Source organism: Lytechinus variegatus, chromosome 10 (genome assembly GCF_018143015.1).
Source record: "Lytechinus variegatus isolate NC3 chromosome 10, Lvar_3.0, whole genome shotgun sequence".
Taxonomy (NCBI): Eukaryota; Metazoa; Echinodermata; class Echinoidea; order Temnopleuroida; family Toxopneustidae; genus Lytechinus; species Lytechinus variegatus.
The window spans coordinates 4,067,502-4,088,382 of NC_054749.1; the positions used below are offsets into that span (position 1 = coordinate 4,067,502).

A 20,881-nucleotide genomic window follows, 5' to 3' on the forward strand; every position below is an offset into this window, starting at 1 on the left:
ATCGCCCTCTATTATTGATGCTGATTTAACTTTACAGACAGCACCCACGCCAAGGCCTCAACCCTCAATAATTCAAACGCATCGCTCCTGATGCATTAAATGAAAATTAGCCTTGCTTGTTCTCCTGTAAATTCACCTATTGTAAGACAAACACTCGCCCTAGACAGAATGATTAGTTGATCATATAGTCGTTATCTCCATGACCTTTCGGTGAAATAGGTCTCGCTGTTGTAGGACGTAGCTGGCATAAACAAAACGTTAAATGTTTTATAATCAGCATGATTATTGCTTCACCTGCCATCATGCAGTGGGTGATACATGTAAAACTAAAAGCCAAACTATATGACAGGATTAATAAAAATAAGAGCGATAGAAATTGTAATTCAATATTAATTTGACTGAGAGATATTTGGGGGTCTCAAAACAAGTGTAATTTGTGCACATCCAAGCTGGATGTTGGAAAATACAATAGTTTTGACTTTTGTATAGGTACCGGTTCGTACCATTATCCACAAGATTCCTAAAACTTGCTCAGCATTTGAGGAGAATGTATCTTTTACCCTGGTTACACCGATATTAATTTCAACAACAAATCTTTGTTTACAAAAGTGGAAATTGCATGTTACATGAGGAACAATACACAGATAATCAATACTCATCCCCGGGGAGTCCAAGGCTGAACTATATTGCCATGGAAACTAGAGTGTAAACACAAGTGGGAGAAGATAATATTTGCATTCCCTGCAACGATCACCATGCGTTGCTAACCAAAGAGCATGTATGTACACATAGACTACTTCGTCGGTATTCTTCGCTTAGAAAAAAACCATTCCCTGCTTTTAAATTAGAAGGTAAAACGTCTGGCGCATCAAAAATTCATGCCACTGAATTACCAATTTGCTTGTTCACTAGATGCTATGGAGTATGAACCATATTCTGAAATAAAGTTGTGGTTTACCTATGGATAGCCAATCATGACACAAAATTCGGGGTTAAATCTACTATCACTCATAATTATCTAGGAAAAATATATACAATAGTTTTCTTTAAGCATGAGGAAAAGGCAAAGTAAAGACACATGAACATATACAGTCATTCAACAGGTTTTGAGATTTTTGGCTTCCTATAATTTCAAGCAGGGTTAAAACATAGTCTATTATATAAAACCTTATCAATATACTGTATGTATGATCAACAAAACATATTTGACTCATTATTGAGAATGATGATATAAGTGTTTCCAAATGTTAATTTTCAGATACTTGAAGTGAAATGCAACAACATCCTCAGACTTTTGCGGGGACGAGACTAAGGAAGTAATTAGGACAAGACGATTGATGGTGGCATCAAAGGGTCTGAAAATATGAGAAATGTTTATCATGCTTGATTATACTTCAAGTACATAATGGCTGCTATTTCCTTGTTATTACCAACCTCATTATAAACAAATATTCCACATCTCAGTTTAATTCATAATACTTAAAAGTACCACCACTTACAAACTGAGTATTAAACAAACATTATCTGTTTGTTTAATTTTGTGACAACATCTTTTAAAGAGTAAGGACAACTGGATTCTCCCATAAAGAAAGTGCTCACTCGTTTTGCAATGCTTTTCATTATCAACATTTACATTACATTAAAAAAGCCAAAACACAGGCACAGATTGGGGGATGGGCACACAGGTCCCCCTGCCCCCGTTAGGAAGGAGGAGGGCTGGTCACAAAGTTTAATAGTGAAAATATTGTCCAAATGTAGCAATAACCTTTTGGTGGGCTTTTTTTTTTCATCAAGACAAAAAAAGACAATGCTCTGACCCAAGTTTCATAATTCAACCTTTAGTTGAACATGTTTCATCTGTCAGTGTTCAGATCCCTCCTAAAACTTGATGCATACTGTTTTTGAAAATGTTTGAACATGGGGTATGGCTCCAAATCGTGTCTACATCCCGTACCAGAGATACGTGATGTTAACAAGACCATATGGCAATTCTATTACTGCTAATCTATATTCATTAGTAGTGTGAATAATGCCGGTACAGTAGATGAGTGCATTATTACATCAAATATATCACTTGTCAGCTGTTAATTATAAATTTGAGCTTTATTCAGTAATTCTATTAATACAGAACAAACAACATTGAGCTTACATGTAAAACCTCAACCTTCAGGGATTGAACTGCATACAACAAGTCAAAATACTTGCAAAGCATTACTGCAAAAATTCCAATTTTGCATATAGAATTGTGATTACAGTAAATATTTTTATTGCATTGCCACTTTCAATAGGGAATGTACCCGGTAATGATTTAAAAATAGGCCCCTGGATGCTTACAAATAGCCTGCCTATGAGCTTTTTTAATTGTGGTCGAGTAAAACAAAGTCACTACAAAACAGTCTCTTTCCCTTCCCTCAATGCGTCCCGTACTCTGTTTGCCAAAGGATTTATAACCATACAAAATTGACTTGAAAGACACGCCCAAGAGTACACAGAGACGAAAGAAGAGCCATTGACTTTGACCTTTCTTGACCTAGATATTGTTTCAAGGGCGAGCCAGACACATCAGCTGGCTTGTAAGTAAATACAGATCAAATGGACTCTCCCATGCCCCCTTTCACACTGAAAACACACGCACTAGACTCCGATGCGGCCATCACACAATCAGCTACAAACAAACTGGTTCATACATGTATATACATCAAATGGACTCTCCCGTGCCCCTTTCACAATGAAAACATACAAGCTAGACTTTGATGCTGCTGAATCGTAAAAATTGATCAAATGGACTTTCCCATGCCCCCTTTCACACTGAAAACACACACACTAGACTCCGATGCGGCCATCACACAATCAGCTCCAAACAAACTGGTTCGTACATGTATGTACATCAAATGGACTCTCATAGGGCCTTTCACACTGAAAACATACAAACTAGACTTTGATACTGCTGGTTCACACTGAAAGTACATGATTTAGACTTTGGTGCATCATCTGTAACACCAACGACAATGAGTCCAAACCGACCTATGTTATGTCATTGGAAATAAGCATTCTGGGACCCATTTGAGATGACTTGCCATTATGGCAACTGCCATAGAAACCTTGATTGTGATTGGCTACTGAGCCCCGTTACCATGGCAGATGCCACAATGTAAAGTTAAAATCGTTATAAGCAATTTATGAAAAAGGCTCCTTGATTCAGTTTGCCAGTGTAACTGTAGCATAAGAAGGTTCACACACAGATCTGAAAAAAAATCATATGACGGTCATCTAGAGTGCACTTCTAGTTGAAATCTAATACCCCTTCCATAAACCTTATTAGGCGGCTAATAGCAGCATAATTTGGACGTAAAATCGGAGGAGGACCAGAGTTATCCGTATTATTTTGATGCTACAACTATCCGCATAATAGCGGCATCGTGACCAGATTTTGACTTTATGAACGCATTTCCAAATAATGCGGATAATTGCCATGGTGCAATCACAAGGTCACCCTTTTCCAACACAACCGCATCGGAGGGGGCGTGTGCAGTTGTCATGACGATTATCCGCTTTTTTCGGGACGGGCGCTCGTAAAAATAGTGCGGATTATTTTCGGAGTTACTCTTAGGCGGCTAATTGGAGGATGGGTTTATGAAAGGGGTATAAATAGCATGCTTCTATCTCGGCTCAACGTACTTTTTGCAAATATAATGTAGTTGACCAGTGTAAAAATCCATCAAAGGTTCAATATCATATCTGTTTGTGCCATGCATGCAAGTCTATGATACAATTCAATCATTTGTCCACTCTTTAAATAAAAAGTTGATACATTATTATGATTCACAATAAAAAAGCATATCCTGGCACCTTCAAGTATAAACCCATTGAACACCATTCAATAAGTAAAGTCTAGTAGGGCCGACACTAAATATTCAAAATACATTCATGAACAGTACTAATCGATGAAAAATGGATATCATCATAACTGTAAAGTAGACCTTAATTCCATTTCAGTTTCAGGGTCCTAAGAACTTAGTCATTGTCAATTTCAAGAAAAGTCTTCCACTGAAAAACCCACGCTTTATCCCACATTGACATGATAAATGGTATTTGCTTTCGGCATAGCTCAAACTAAAATACGAGCAGATTTACATTTGAATGTGCTTTTATAATGGGTTTATTGAACGCAGGTATTAGTCATCCTATTTGTTCATGTTCCCGCCAAAAATATTAAAAGATCAAGGGTCGGACTTCGCCACAAAGCGATCTTTGTTCTATGTACAATGTGATAAACTACTCAAACATTATTGTAGTATGCTTTTTGATATTTGTTTGATTAGTTACCCCTGACTGTAACAGAAGATGTGAACTGAGAGTAGGAAATCTGTTTGAACGTGTACCAATTGGGCCTTTTGAAATGTCTGTCTTTCCTCTTTAAAGGTTGAATATGATTTAAATCCAAACGATTATTTTCCCACAACAGTTCAATTTGAAGTAAAGCCTTTATCATTTATGGTGGAATTCCAGGTACATGACAAACATGATAATGATGATGATGATGATAATGATGATGATGATGATGATGATGATGATGATGATGATGATGATGATGATGATGTTGATGATGATGTTGATGTTGATGTTGATGATGATGTTGATGTTGATGTTGATGTTGATGATGATGATGATGTTGATGATGATGATGATGATGATGATGATGATGATGATGATGATGATGATGATGATGATGATGATGATGATGATGACAATGATACCAACACATATAAAAGAAAAACAAAAACCATACCCCATCCCCTCTTTCTTCCCCCAAAATATTTTAAAAGTCTATATACTCATTTACCAACCTTTATATCTAAAGCTCTATAAGTGATAGAAAAGGGTTTGAAAATAAAGACTAAATTATCACAGGTAATCAATGAAGAGGAAGGATGAGTCATCAGCGTAGATCATTCATGTTCTTGAAGACTGGCATTTTACAGGAAGCTGGTCCCTGGATGGGCGTGTCACTCACAAAGACAATGTGCTAATCAAGTGTTAGAGGTGTCGTGGCTCAGGGAATGAGTCTCTGTACACTGAACCACAAGGTCTAGGATTCAAATCCCAACACAGCACCTCCGTCCTTAGGCAAGGTATTTATTTACATTTGCCACTCTCTACTCGGGTGTAGGAAACAGTACCTGTTGGAAGCAAGTTTCTTGAATGCTTGAGCATCTGATCAGGGTAGCCATGCTAAATCCGAGGCAATACTATGCAGCACTAAGAAACATTATATTATATTATACAAATAATGCATGCAGCCGAGTGCGTTAGTGGAAATGCAGAGCACGCGAGGTTTCTTTAGATAGATGCCGCACTGTGCACGAGCCGCTTGCGGCGAGTGCCCAGTGTGCATCATCTGAAGAAACCGTGCTTTCTCTGCATTTACTTTAACGCATGACAGAGCAAGTGCATTATTAGTTTTATAAAATAGCAACACAGAAACATATTTTTAAAAAGTTACAGTACAGTTTAGTTGGACTTCTCCCGGGACTTCTACCGCACTGGTCTGCTCGAGCGTGCAATATCAATTTTCGTTGCGCACCTTTTCCACTGCCATGCAGTGCACCAAAAAAGGATGTCATGTGACTCAATCGGCCAATCACGATGCTTAAAAATACAGAGCTATTTTATAATATATTATATTGAAGCAGTATAAAAATATTTATATTATTTTATGATATTACTATCATTTTCATATATCATGATCAGAACCGGAATTACACTAGCAATACCACACAACACCCTCCTTCACATTCATGTAGGACTATCTCATATAATTCCAATGTCAGGAATATAACTACAAAGAATATTTGAAACATCTGCAAACATGAAAGAGATGCATTGCAGGACATGTACAAACATTGTCAAATATGCGAGGGTGTGAAAAAAAAATACTGTTGGCATTTTGTCTAGACTTTTCTGTGTTCACATCACATGCTGTCTGAGTCAAAATACATGACAATGTCAAGGTCAATATTTTTTTCAACCCATTTACAAAGAGAATAAAAAAATAATCATTTTCCCATAGAAGTATGTATGAAATAATAATTTGACAATTTTTCCAAATGCACAGGTACAATTATATTTCATTTTCTAACAGTTTCGAATTATCTTTGTTCGAATAATTTCAGATTTGAAAGGAAGTAATTTCATTTTGAATTCAGGTGACAAGACCAACTATCACTTTCTCAGTAAGTTGGATGTAAACAATATCTTTCCTCAGCTCTGCTTCAAAAGGAGACATGTATGCCCAGCTTAAACTGAAAGTGATAGTTTGCCCATCACCTTCACCAACAGTGATTATCTGTTTTAATACTACATGTATGATAAATAAAGAATACTATTATATTGCATTTCTTGTTTGATGATTGTGATTACACTACAGGGGAGCGTTTCATGCTTCTAAGCCAATCAAAATCAAGGAGAGATCTGACAACTTGTTGGACGAAAATGTTGATGAAACACTCCCCAGGTCTACATATTGCTGGCAAATAGAAATCAAAAGAAGGAAGAGCTCGAGAGCAGAGGAAAATGAAACACCTTTGGATCAAAACTTATCATAGAATATCAATGCACTCCATGCATGCACACTGGTTATTTTCACTCGGTACGTGGAAAACTGTGTTATAACGGATTCTATTTCTTTGTTATCCCATTTTCTCTTTCTTCAGCTGCAATCAGCCTGACAGCTTGGCTCATGTTCCCTCCTTCTTTCCCAGAGCCCACCAAAAAATACCATGCCCCTACCCTTTCACCTTCTGACCCACTTTCCCCTCCATCCATAACAAAGCTTACAGAGGGGGTTCCTCTTAAAGGGAGTTATAAACTTGGTCCAAGATTTTAAAAAAATATCCCTATTCCAGCTACATGTACATGTGTAGGCCTACAATCAGGGGCGGATCAAGGATTTTTCGAAAGGGGGGGCACATTTTCCCAGAGAAAAAATTTGACAAGCCCCCCAAAAAAGGCTTCAACCCAAAATTAAGGTGATTTCATCCACAAAAAATTTGACAAGCAAAAAAAAAATTAAGGGTCTTCACGTTTGAAAGGGAGGGCACACTTCTGTTTTTAATGAAATTGATCAATTTCAGTAGCTTTTACTGTTACATGTATTGCAGACTTGTTATTATAACAAGTTTTATGAAATGGAGCCGATGGTGACAGTGTACACGTACATGTAGGCCTACAAGAGATTGTATATACATGTATGTGTGACAGACAGTTGTATTGACATTATATCCAGTTTTCCCATTCTAAAGCAGGTAGAAGTGACTTGTCTGCCTAAGTACAGTAGGCCTAAATCCTGTCCATGATTTGATTTGTTACATACCGGTACATGTAGGGCCCATTGTGATAAACTGAATAAATAAGCATGGCGTTGATGTATTATTATCATCAATTCAAACAAATCACTTTATAGTCGGTTTTGTGTCACTGTCATTGACTTTACAAAGTACAAGTTTTATTGCCATGTACATGTATATATTAAATTTATTTTATAGCACTATAAAAGTGTAACTTGTTTAAAATAACACAAATAGAATAAAATAATGCAGAGTAAGGGAATTCCCATATAATTTCATGAAAATATGAATATTGGCCTATATGTATTTCTTGAATTCTAATACAACCAAGTTTTTTAAGGGTTTTTTTTTAATAAAGAGAGAATCCACAACTGAGCTCAACGCACATTATACTACTCATTGTCCATTTATTTTGAGTTATAGTCTATAGTGAGTGTACATCAGTGTTTTAACTATCAGTGCCGGTCGGAATATTCCAGAACTCAAAATTTCTGACCGGCACTCAATACAAAATCAAACCAGCCTGCCCACCACTTATTTCCTAAATGACCCCCAAAAATTACAAGAAAGTTATATCAGGGAATACTTTTCCAGGGTCCCGTAACATGAAGTTTAGCGATTAATTGTACGCTTGATTTTCATAATTGATTGTACATTGTAGTCAATGGAATCAATCGCAGAAAAATGTTCTACGATCATTTGTGTTACAGACCCCAGGGGCCCATTGCATAAAACTTTTTACCTGAGAAAACTCAGGTTGTTTTTACCCGAGTTTTTGCCCTGTGTTAAAGTAAATGGCAGAAATCAGACTAACATTAGTTTTCATTTTTACCAGAGTTTTCTCAGGTAAAAAGTTTTATGCAACAGACCCCAGGTATCCCATCGCAATTCGCTACAAACATTTTTAGAGATTGCTGACACAATTTTTTTTGGGACAGCCGATTTTTTCACAGCAATGAACAGTATTTACATGTACCATGTGGTTGAACACTTCTCTTTTTTGACCAAAAATGCCTATCAAATTTGCTACATGCAAGCAAAATTATTCCTTGTTAAGAAGCCCTGAAAACCGACTAGTTTTGAGCATGTATCCCCATGTCAATATGCTTGGCGATAAAATGTATACCAAGAAAACGTCCCTGACCAATGACGATGTACATGTATGTATACATACAAGTAGAAAGAAATTAATTACTCCAGCAAACGCTGCATAAATCAAAGTCTCAGTCCGTACTAATGAAAGAAAACCAACCATCCAGCTTGCAATCAGAATAATTGCTCTACACGACATCATCAGGAATATTCCAGCATCTGACCACCAACGACTAGCCAAGCCATGCAAGGATAATTTCTAGTTCAACACCCTCACGATGGTGATCCACCTCATCAATATTCATGCATGAATATTCCACGAGATCAGCTCGGTTCGTCTGCCGGCAGCCCTTTAACGGTGACTCACCGAGGTTTGAAGGTATCGTCTTACCCAGCCCTAAGCCACCTGGATGGTGTGATTTCCCTTGAAGGGAAATCTACAGGTATTTCGCCAACAACACCGCACGATGGATCATATTTCCATCAAATAGACGGCTCTTCTTTCCCTTCAAACAGATAGCCATGATCTTGCATCCATCTAAAATCAAATTTCAACCAATAAAGCAAACTTTCTACTGTTACAATGTGCAGGGTGCTACATAACTTTCTCGATGAACTTGCCCTGTTGGGCAAGTAAATTTTTAAATAGTTGGAATATACTTTCCTGAAATCTATTTCACTTGCCCGAAATAATCCTTGAAAAAAAGGTTTTACTTTTTCAAAAGAAAATATTATGGTTTAGGAAACCACTGACCTTTCTTTTCTCTCTTTTGACATGAACTGATGTACCTCATTCTTGCATTTTTGTTTACAAAGTGATTTTATCTTGCCCGCCATGACCAAATTTAGGGTCGGTATATCATATCGACCCTAATTTTGGCAATTCTGTGAGAATTTTGCTTGCCCAATCCATGCAAGTAGTTTTGGTCTTTACTTCAAAACACTTGCCCGACTATAACTTTTACTTGCCCGGGATTTGGACAAGTGCTTATGTAGCACCCTGAATGTGTAACAATTGTTGCTACAGCCAGGACAACATCACATGTATATGTTCTAAAAAAAATCAATATACACCCAAAATTGGCATACTATTGCTTTTTGCATAGCTACAAAATTTATCATAAATAATACAAATTTCAAAATAAATGCACAGTATAGTACTTTATCCATGTTGTTAGGTGAACAAATGTGGAGCAAAGATTTCTCCCAAACTGCATGAAAAAAATAAAATTCTAACATAAAATGAAATCTGCAATCTACTTGTTTATAGAAATGTTAAAACAAGCGATGTGATGATTTGTCATAATACATAAATATAGAAAAATCATTCAAAGTTTAACTGTACCATACTATACTGAAAAGGTCAATTACTAGCATTTATTCGTGTCGGTTTATTGTGGGTTAGGGTTTTTTCTGAAATCAATGTTAATTCTAGTTTCTTCATCAATATAAACCAGCATCCTTCAAGAACATCCATGCTTGAATTTATAAAATAAAAGAAATGGGTTCCACATCAAGAAAAGTCCATTCAAAATGCAGGATGAATGCACCTACTTGTATGAGTCAGACACTTTTCTACTCCAACAATCTTCCAGTTCAACACTTCCAATTCATAAATGTTTCATGATCAAAATTTCCATTTATAAATGCCAAGGGCACGTTCAGGCTCAGAGAATCTGTCAAGCTCACAGAAAGACAAGAAACGTGTTGACCGTGAACACTCATTCACTGAAAATAAGAAAAGAGCATGCTCTCAAAGAAATGTAAAAATGAATGGGCATCCAAAGAGAAACTAGAATGCAAGCGGCAGCATGTTATGAGGACACAAAGCTACATGTAGTACTATAGCTCCAACATGTAGGCCTTGATGTTTGTTGTTAAATTTTCAAATTTTCAAATTTAATATGGATACAACAAACAAGATGTTATTTCTCTATAATATTTCACTTGAAGATATTAAGCTCTGTGCTACATGTAGTCGAGGGTTCTATGCTTTAACTACATGTACATGTAATTGAACCCATTGTAGATATATATTTTTATTGTTTTTACACATGAATGTGTAATAGAGGGTAGGGGTCCTTTTTATTTGACAACCAGTCATACTGACGATTTTCACCAATGAAATGAAATTAATTAAAACTCCATCTCAAGACTATATCCAATATAAAAACAACAGCCTTCTTTTCAATTACTACACATTTGGGGAAATATATGGATATATTGAACCTCACAATCAAATTATGACAAACTTAAACAAGGGGGATATGAAAAATGGAGATCGTCGTAGCCTGGAGCTCATTTGCCTTGCTTTCTTCACACCTTCGCCACCTGCTTGGCGCTGCACGGCATGGCGTTGGTGTTGAGTCCGCGGCTCAGTTCCAGCCCAATTTGTTGCTCAGTGGGAGGAGTACCCAGGCAAGAAAATATCTCACCCCATCTAATGGTTTATTAAGGTAGTGCGACAGTGTCAAATAAAAAGCGAAAAATGTTGGCCTGCATAAATTGAGAGACATCATTCAGCAATGTGGAACTGGAAGGAAATGTTGCGGACTTTGATGATTCTGAGAACAGATGAAGTGGGAAGCATGATATAATATGGGTGTGTTGCAAGTACTAGTATTAAAGATAAACTCCAGTTTTGGTAACGATCTTAAACTGACTTTTTACAGAATCTAATATAATGACCACCCAAGTGTCTGTTTGTATGAATAAAAAATATGTGCCAAAGGATTCTGGGAGAAATCGTGTAATTGCTGAGAAATAAGCAAAATAAGCGCGGATTCGGTCACTTCCGTCGGGTCTTTATTCCTGCAATAATAATACACTGTCCCGCTTGTGCCTATCTGTGTTGGTGATCTTCAGTGTGAACGTTTTTCAACGTAGATTTCAAGATTTCACAAAGTTCAGTTTATGAAACTGTACCAGATCTAGATCCTCGATGACATACTGACAATCATGCCTGGTTTTACAGACTTTCTCATGAAATCAGTGTTTACTGCAACTACTGGTATTTCTCTTTAACTCAAACCAAAACAAATCAAAACAAAATTAATGTGGATCCATCATGGTCTGGTGGTTCTGAGTGACATAGGGTCATGGGTTCAAAACCCAGCCATAGCACGCTTTAAAACGGCAAGAAATCAAGCAGTTTGGTGCACTCAACCCAGGTGAGGCAATGGGTCAGGACTACATGCACATTAATGCCTACGCGCGAAATTTGAATCCACAGCGAATAGGCATTCCACATACAGTCTGTGGAGTAGTGCACACAGAATGTGCGAAGATCGCTTCCCGAAAAACGGTTGTGTCCTCACGCTAAAAAACCAGTTTCACAAGGCAAAGCGATCTGCAAAACTACATCGCAAGGTGGTTTTCTGAACTAATTTCAGCTAAACTAGTTTCCAGTAAACTTGTTTTAGGACGGTAGTGAAAAAGGTGTCGAGGCAACTTTGTTGGCGAAAACGTGGATAAGACATCCTAGTATGTCTGAAACAATAAGACTAGTACTAGGGGTTATCCCAGTCCTTGACTCTTTACATTACAACAAGTAGCTTTGGAATGCCAAGAATGTGAGCCAAAACCCAAAACAGAAAAAGAGAATGACATCAACAATAACCCCTACACATGCACAACAATAAAGGAAACCTTTTATTAGCATGGCTGCACTATTCTTTAGCATACACATGTACGGTACAAAAGCGTGCATACAGTACATTCCAACATTAATGTATTCACAGTAGTACTGTGAAATGTCAGTTTTATACATGTACATTGTACTGTATGTATTGGTTATTGGAAATATTTTGGCCTATCATATCAATAGTTCATACACAGTCTATCGTAATTCAAACTCAGAATAGTCTTTCTCTAAAATCAATACACATGTAATCATACACGTACATAAACTCTCATCAATTAAAGTTCCAAGGAAAGCATTATATACATGTTGCCTACATGTACATGTTCAATTCGTATTCAAATTTAAATATGTCCACTTCAGACTACAATGAAAAATGTATAGGGCTGGACCTAGAAATAAATGAGTATTAAACCAGGAAGTTATGCAAAGTTCCCTGAATTTTTATTTTTAAGACTATGTAATTGAATTGATGTTTAAAAATAAAAACAAACATTTTAATGACCAATTATAAATACCTAACTCATGAGTACATTAGCAATTGAAAACTTCCTCTTTTTTGGCGACAACATCCCAACACAAACCACAACCTACACTATACAGTCCCAACAGAAGTCTGGAATTCCTAAAAAAAATAATCACCACTCCCACTGACATACCACGCCCCCTTAATCTCACAAATTAGCATGCAATGAAAACTTTAGTAATGTTCATATAAAAACTTTGAAGATGAACATTCAAACTTTAGATAGAAGTGAAACAAATGTTTTCAAATTTATAAATATTCAATTACTAAGTTATAGATTTACATGTATATGTATAACCTATGATCTACCTCAATTGGAAAACATCATTTCAAATTATTATAACTCAGAGTTCCTGGATGTGACCAAAAAGTTTGTAAACCAAAATGTACATTCCTTTCAAACTTGGTATATTTATCAAATTCAATTGCATTGAGAAGGTCCATAATATGAGTGAGAACCCACAATACAGGTATTAAAAAAGAATTTGCAGCAAACAATTTTTTCTTTTTAATCAAGGTTAATTGTCAAAATATTATCATACATCTACATGTAGATCTGGTACATTAATGTAAACTTATCTTTGTAAATTCATGAAATCTTAGATCAAAATCAATAATTGTGATGATTACTATTAAACACAGAAAAACATATGTGGGACAATGTACATGGTCAATTCCAGCGTAACGGACATGACGTTCAGACAAATTTTTGTAATTCAAATGTTTATACAGTAGAATTAGCAGTCTTTTGATAATTGTTACTAAGCTTATCAGACACATTTAAGTATCAGTTACATACACATAAAATTTCAAATCGTTTCATTGAACAGTTGCGGAGAAATTGCACTCTTTGTGAGCGTAACGGACATGACACGAAATGGACGAAGCATTTTTACCTCCTATTGCTTATCAAAATTCCTGTGAATTCTTAGATTGCATGCACCCGACATTGGTGTTAATTTAACCTTAAGACCATGCTCTATCCACAAAATAGTGTTTAACAACAGTTTTGCAGTGCATTCTGTATTCCTAGCTCAAAATGTAGCGTAACGGACATGACACACGAAGCGTAACGGACATGACAGTTTTGTCCACTTTTTGTAAGCGAATATATTTATTTTATTACAAGATATGGTACAATTTTAATTGTTTACATGTTAAGGCTAGAGGTTAGAGACACATATCATAACTGGTAATCTGTAATATCTCCTATTATTTTGCAATTTGAGAGGGGGTCTTTTTGTACAATATTTATAAAACAAAAAAATATTTAGAAAAATTTATTTTACACCGGTTAACAACAGTTAATGAGTATTTTCCAGTTACTACCATCCGCCACACCTAATTAAAGGAAAAAAAGTTGATAGAAAAGATTATTTTTTATTCATGCCCTAATATTTGATAATATACTAGCGTAACGGACATGACACCCTTACGAAGTGAACTTCATCAGCAAGTTTGAAAATGGAAGAAATATCAATAATGAATGTAATTATGTAACAGCAAAGTACCTTTACTGACACTCTAATAAAAATATGTAGATATTATTAGCAGGTATCATTAAATTAATAGCTATAGCCTAAGTGATAATTTTATATTGAATACGTTTATCGTACCACTACGACACACTGAGAAGACCAAATCTCATTTTTTGTGAGAAGAAAACAAAATTTACCAGACCTGTATAAATCCAAGAAGAACATATTATGGAATGTATTGTTTGATAAAGAATATGTACTAGTATTAATGTCAGTTTTAAGATTACAAAAAATGGTATTAAAATTTAATAGCAGTACCTGGAAAGCGGTCTTTCATTATCGATTATGTATGAGTTGAAAGGTAATCGGAATGCTTGTAAATAGCTTCTGAGATTTTTTTTCATTCAAAATAACTATCATCCTGAGTATAATCATCCTTTCATCAAATCTTTGGATGTTCTAAATCTTACAATCTTGCTTGCTGACAAACGTGGCTGTATCTACATGTAATTTCGTTGTATTGTCCGCGCTGCTTGTGTACAATTGAAGATACATCATTCAAATCGTTATTATGGCTGACCAAAATACTACATGTATGACATAATTTATTGATCGTGCCACATTCTTTCCACGGCCCCTTTGCTTTGTGATACTGCAAAGAAGTGCCACTGTAGATTCATGGATTCATAGAGCTACATGTACATCATGAAACACAGATATCTGAATACAAACTTGCTTTTAAATGTGATCCCATGCCATCACTGAAGAAGTACATGTAGAGGTTGGTGTAAGTCAGATACTTTGAAGTAATATCATCAATGATCATTAATTCACAAGTTGGAGTTTTATCATGCTCCAAACTGTCAGTGCAAGAACCTAAGATAATCAAATGTTTGTTCAAACACGAATGATGCAGATTGTGATCTGAGTATGTTGCTAGATCTAGCTGCATCTTATCCTAATATTTTGTAACATACCGTTAATTCTCAGAAAAATCTACCAGAACAAGAGCTGAACTTTCATCATTCACCAACTTCTAAGAATAGCTTGAATGACATGCAGATTCTAGGAAATATTACATTCAGCTATCCTCAAACAATTGAGACTAACCTCAGTCTGTGACACTGAGCCTAATATTTTGTTTTTGAAATGCTGTCATTTGCCATATATAAGGCGTCATGTCCGTTACGCGAATTGTCATGTCCGTTACGCCATTTTTATGAAAATGAGAAATGGTAAGGGAAAATGATTGCTACACATGGAAGGGGGTTTAATTCTAACATAGAATCTGAATCTGCAGTACCTTTAGACAAATTTCCTGTAAGCTGTGAAAACTTCAAGTGAAAAACGTAACGGACATGACACTGATAATGGTAAAGAAATCACACAAATCTGAAGACAGATTTCTGTAAAATTGATGAATGGCATAAAATTTAACAATTATTTTCTGTTGATTTAAACATTAATCAACTATTAAAAAGTTAAAAGAGACCTCTGGGACCTTGTTTGCTTTTAGTAGAGACAGAAAAGATGAATTGTTCAAAAATAGCCACATTTTTTACATTTTGCAATATACTATTCTATTTTTTTGATGATGGAAAAAACTACAAAATTTTATCAATATTGCGATTTTTCTATTGGAAATTGAGACTTTATAGATTACTTCTTAAGAAAATTTGACTGCTTGAGTGAAATCTGAAACTTCATTTTTTCTCTAAAGTGAACATTTTCCATGGAATTGCCCACATGTATTAATATTGCTTTAAAAAATACCTCAGGACATTTGATGGAATTCCCTGCTTATTTTGCTCATTTCTCAGCAATTATGCATTATCTTCCAGAGAGATTTGGCACATATTTCTTATACATACAAACATTTTGAGGGAAATTTTATTGGATTCTGTCATTTTTGGCATTTTGGAATTGTTGTTACATGGTATTGATCTCTAATTACCATTATATATCCATTTTTTTTCTTTTATGTTCGCATGTAGGCATACATGTACATGTACAACTTCACAGTTCCTACAGACTTACTGAAATTACAGTACATAAACCAAAAAGTTAAGAATACCAAAGTGTTGTGTGTGTGAACACTGCGCATCTAGTCTTTGAATAATAATATCCAATGTTATTATAGTGGATATAATCATTGCTTACTCATTTTTTATTCTGTGGTGGATTAATTTGGGGGCTATTGTTGATATCAAAGCAACTTGACAATGGCGAGGGAATGACACATAATGACTCTACCATTTCTAACAGAGCAATCAAACTACCAATTTATAAAGTTATAACTCAGCTCAACAACCACAAAACAACAATGAATCATAGCTGCCAACCAACATCTTTTTCAGGCACATTGTATGCATGCATGCAACAATCAGCACAGATTGCAAGTCAAAATATCAATACATTATGCAATTTTACAAAACACACAGCAGTAGCAGTGAAGTACATGTACATATTTTCTATGTAAATGACTACATGTACATGAAGTATGGATCAATAATCTAAAAAAAAATATTTAAACAAAATTATGTAACCTACATACATACATGTAAGCATGTACATGTGTATGAAAAGCCTTCAAGCATAAATGTAGGGTTGGGCAGTTTCTTTTTCCAGTGTCAGAGTATAATTTGTACAACTGTACATCAATATTAAATTACATGTCGGTCTGTACATGTACACGTACATGTACATGTTGCACAGTATTCAAAAGAGATTTACCTTGTAAACATACATGTACATGTAGGTTACATTTGCATGCCCATTTTTTTAAAGATATTATAATTCATGGCCATTATTTATACACAGTAGAAGTACTACTGTTACAAATACCTGAAATTCCTTACATTCTTTGGCTCTCCCTTTAATAATATACTAGTAGTATCTTGCTTATTTGTCTAACTGTTAACAGTTAGACAACTTCAATCAATAATCCCATCAATAAAAACAGGACCATACAGGTGGATCAATGGGGAGGGACTACATGTACAAAGCCAAGTCCAACACCTTTTGTTCTGAAGTGGGCACAAGTGGACATAAGGGCGTTGTATTATAAGGACTGGATTATATAATCTATTTACTCAACTACTGGGAATTTACACTTGGTATATTACTGCAGCATTTATGGTGATCATTAGGGTGTACGAGGAATGCAACAGATAACATATCCAATACATACATGTACAAGTATTAAATGTAGATTCTATACATGTACATACATGTGAAGGCAACATTTTCTTCTTTTGTAAAACAACCATTACAGGTCTTCATTATTCATTTAATTTCAAAGTCATACATTTACATGATTCATTCTTTAACAAATTTGCCTCCATTTCTGGAAGGAGAGGGATATGTGAAGGCAACATGATTTGTACTCGTAGTACCGAACAACTTTTAATGTACATGTACATGTACAATAACTTGGGTGAAATACATGTACATGTACATTTAAAAACTTTCGGTCTGTTCACTCATACAAAATCAACAAGTGATTTCCACAAAGTTTTTGCCAAAAAAATGCATAACTTTATACAAGAAGTAAAATATGCAGTTGAGTTTCAAATTATTTGTATGATTTTGTCCTGTTCATCAACATAATTAATAATAGCTCAGCGTTGCCCCCAAATCAAATTTTTTAATGTAAATATACTGTTTTTACCCAGTGTGCCCCCCCCCCCTTGAAAGCGAGGACCTTTTTTTTCTTGCTTGTCAAATTTTCATCAGAAAAATGTGCCCCTCCCCCTTTGAAATATCCTGGATCCACCCCTGATTTAAATCAACCTTTTTCTCTATAAAGATCTGTCTCAAGGGAGGTACATGTAGGGCCTACTGTACATTTATACCGGTACCTAAAATTGTAGACCTAAATTAGTTTATTCTATGGATGCAAAAAAAAGTAAATGGTGGGTGTTCATGTACAGTATGTGTTAGAAACATGGATATTCCATCTATGAGGTTGTGGAGGCAACCCTCTCATTATTGTAGAAATAAACAATAATAGAGTAAAATCTGACAATACAGAGTGAAAAACAAATATGTACATGTAGGCCTCTACTACTGTGGCAAAGGAAGAAGAGTGAAAAGCAATATTTTACTGACTTTGAATGATGGACAACTCAACCCAAAGCTGCAAGTTCAGATTAAAGCACAAAATAATTCTCATGACCCCTTTGACCTTCAGGTGTGACCTTGAGAAAGAAGAGGCCTGCAAAGAATGCAAAGTGATTCCTGTATGATACTTGTATTGACTTCCAATACTTACATGTACATCAAGCAAACAAAAAAGTGTACAGTATGTATTTCAATATACATCTAGGCCTACATTGTACATGTACTTTATGAGACTTCTGTGCAGGGAAGTAAAATTCTTGTCTCTCTCCATATTTGTATCTCTTCTGGAGTTGTAGGCCAATCATAATCATAAGAACCATCATTATCCTGAGTTTGTGACCATCACCATCTTCAATATCATCATCATTATTCATGTATAGTTTTTGTTGTTCTGATCTGAAGCGCCTTGAGGCTGAGCATCTAATCAAGATGGAAAGTGGCTATACAAATCTTATGTATTATATTATCATCACCATCCTTCATCATCTTCATCACCATCATCATCATCATCATCACCACCACCATCATCATCATCATCATCACCATCATCATCACCATCATCATCACCATCATCATCATCACCATCATCATCACCATCATCACCATCATCATCATCATCACCATCATCATCACCATCATCATCATCATCACCATCATCATCATCATCACCATCATCATCACCATCATCATCATCACCATCATCATCATCATCACTATCATCACCATCATCACCATCATCATCACCATCATCATCATCACCATCATCACTGGTCATCATTATTATCACCACTCCCATCCACCATCATAATCATCATTGTCACCATCGCCACTACCACCATCACGATCATATTTTCCCTGCCATTAAAATTCTGTTTGCTATCCTCCAACTATTCTTTGTATACTAGTACTTTGTATACAGTAAACCCAAAACCAAATTGGACTTTCAAAGAGCTTGTTAAAATATTAAAATAAATCCACCATGAAACTGTCATCTTGACATTGATGTACATGTACACGTAATGTACACATATGGTAGCAATGGTAAATCAAGAAAAACGTGTGATCCAATTTATTTCGAAAGATACCTCACAAAAACAAGTTTTAACGAATCCATATTTTACAAATTGGCTTATGTTTCTCTAGTGTACCTTTTCTACATACGTATTAAATTTCTTCACAGTTGCTTGAACTAGCATGAAAATGTTTACATGATGTAAATCACCGAGCATGCATAAGATCATTTCATACGCTCCATTCCCTTTGCGTACACACATGGACGAGGCAAGTCCAATTTTCAGGGAGTGTAATTGAGCTCAGTGGGGTGCACTCTCAAGACTGTGTTTAGTAGGGTCCATGGTTTCGTGAAGCCGGGTGAGTGAGCTTGGAGTGGTAATGGTAAAAGTACATTGCACCGATGGATAGACAACGCCCAAAGGACAGGATACAAGAACATGTGTAGAGGTCAAGAGATCTCAGTGCATCCATGGATCATCTCAGAGGAGACTGCCATACATGTACAGGTACATGTATAACCATAGACTTTTATAGGAGGAAACTCTGACCAGTATAACACAATTCTTTACAAATCAAAAAGGTATATGAAAATCAAAATTTTTTATACAATAAATGAAAAAGGTACATGCATGTAGTACAGTGTACATGTAGGCCCTATACCCGATCTAACAAGCCTGTTCCTCAATGCGAGGGGAATTCTTCATTGCACTGCTATGTGCAGTACAATGTACATGTAGCTACATGTACATGTAGACTGTATGTACATGAAGGGTCTACATACATACATGTACATGTGCATGTACAGTTCTGTACTGGACAATTTATACATGCACATGTATACATGTACATGTAGATGTTATGAAAAGGACATTAAATGCAGAAATTCAACGTGTAAACAGCACCCATTCATTTATTTATAGTTACCGGTATGCAATATAATTTGTACATGTACAGGTCCTGCATTTACTCATGTACATGTACATGTAGGCCTAAATGAAATTTTGAACACTGGAGTAAAAAAGGGAGGTTTAATTTTTAAGATATCATAAAGTTCTCAATATTCCAGAGTATCATTTTTTTTTTTGAAGTATCATCACACACAAAAACTGAAATTGGGACAAGGCTGTAGATCGCGCCAAAATTTGAAACGGCTGAACTTCACACCTGGAGGGTCTACCAGTGCAAATAGTTTGGAGTACCGGAGGGCATGTATTCATGCACACAATCAACGGACGACCTTGCATCTGTATGCAGTATACAATCACACAACAACAAAAGGGTATTCAATGTACAGACAGCATGCCCAACCGAAGAAGGGAGTTCACATATCTGCAATGGCAATTAGTTGTTTCTTATTCAAATACATTTCATGTACATGTACATGTAGGTTTAAACTGGGATGGCAACTCTAATTAATATGAAAAGTCAGAAAATCACCAAGAATTACCCTTTTCTTATATGAAAGATGTGCTTTCTATGGGCTATTGAAAAAGTCTGAATTAGAATTCTAGTCTGAATAGTGGCATACAAGCATTCAGAGATGTGACAACAACTAGAAAGAGCTGGAAACAAAAGCTCCTACATGTACTTTTGTACCGAAAGATGGATTTTACAAAATATGATAACTGTAAAAAAAAATTGATATCGTGGGTTTTCTTTCTAC

At 35.7% G+C, this 20,881-nt stretch overlaps 1 protein-coding gene across 14 annotated transcripts in view; it reads right to left on the reverse strand.

The window, feature by feature from the left end:
- LOC121422447 (LLGL scribble cell polarity complex component 2-like) overlaps nt 1-20,881 on the reverse strand; it is an 84,316-nt gene that overhangs the window by 55,718 nt on the left and 7,717 nt on the right. The window contains exon 1 of one of the 14 annotated variants that reach the window (XM_041617505.1): nt 12,573-12,578. The exons of the other annotated variants lie outside the window; for them this stretch is intronic. The gene's annotated coding sequence lies outside the window, so the exon portion shown is untranslated. Of the gene's footprint in view, nt 1-12,572; nt 12,579-20,881 lie in introns of those variants that run through there. 14 annotated transcript variants of the gene reach the window in all.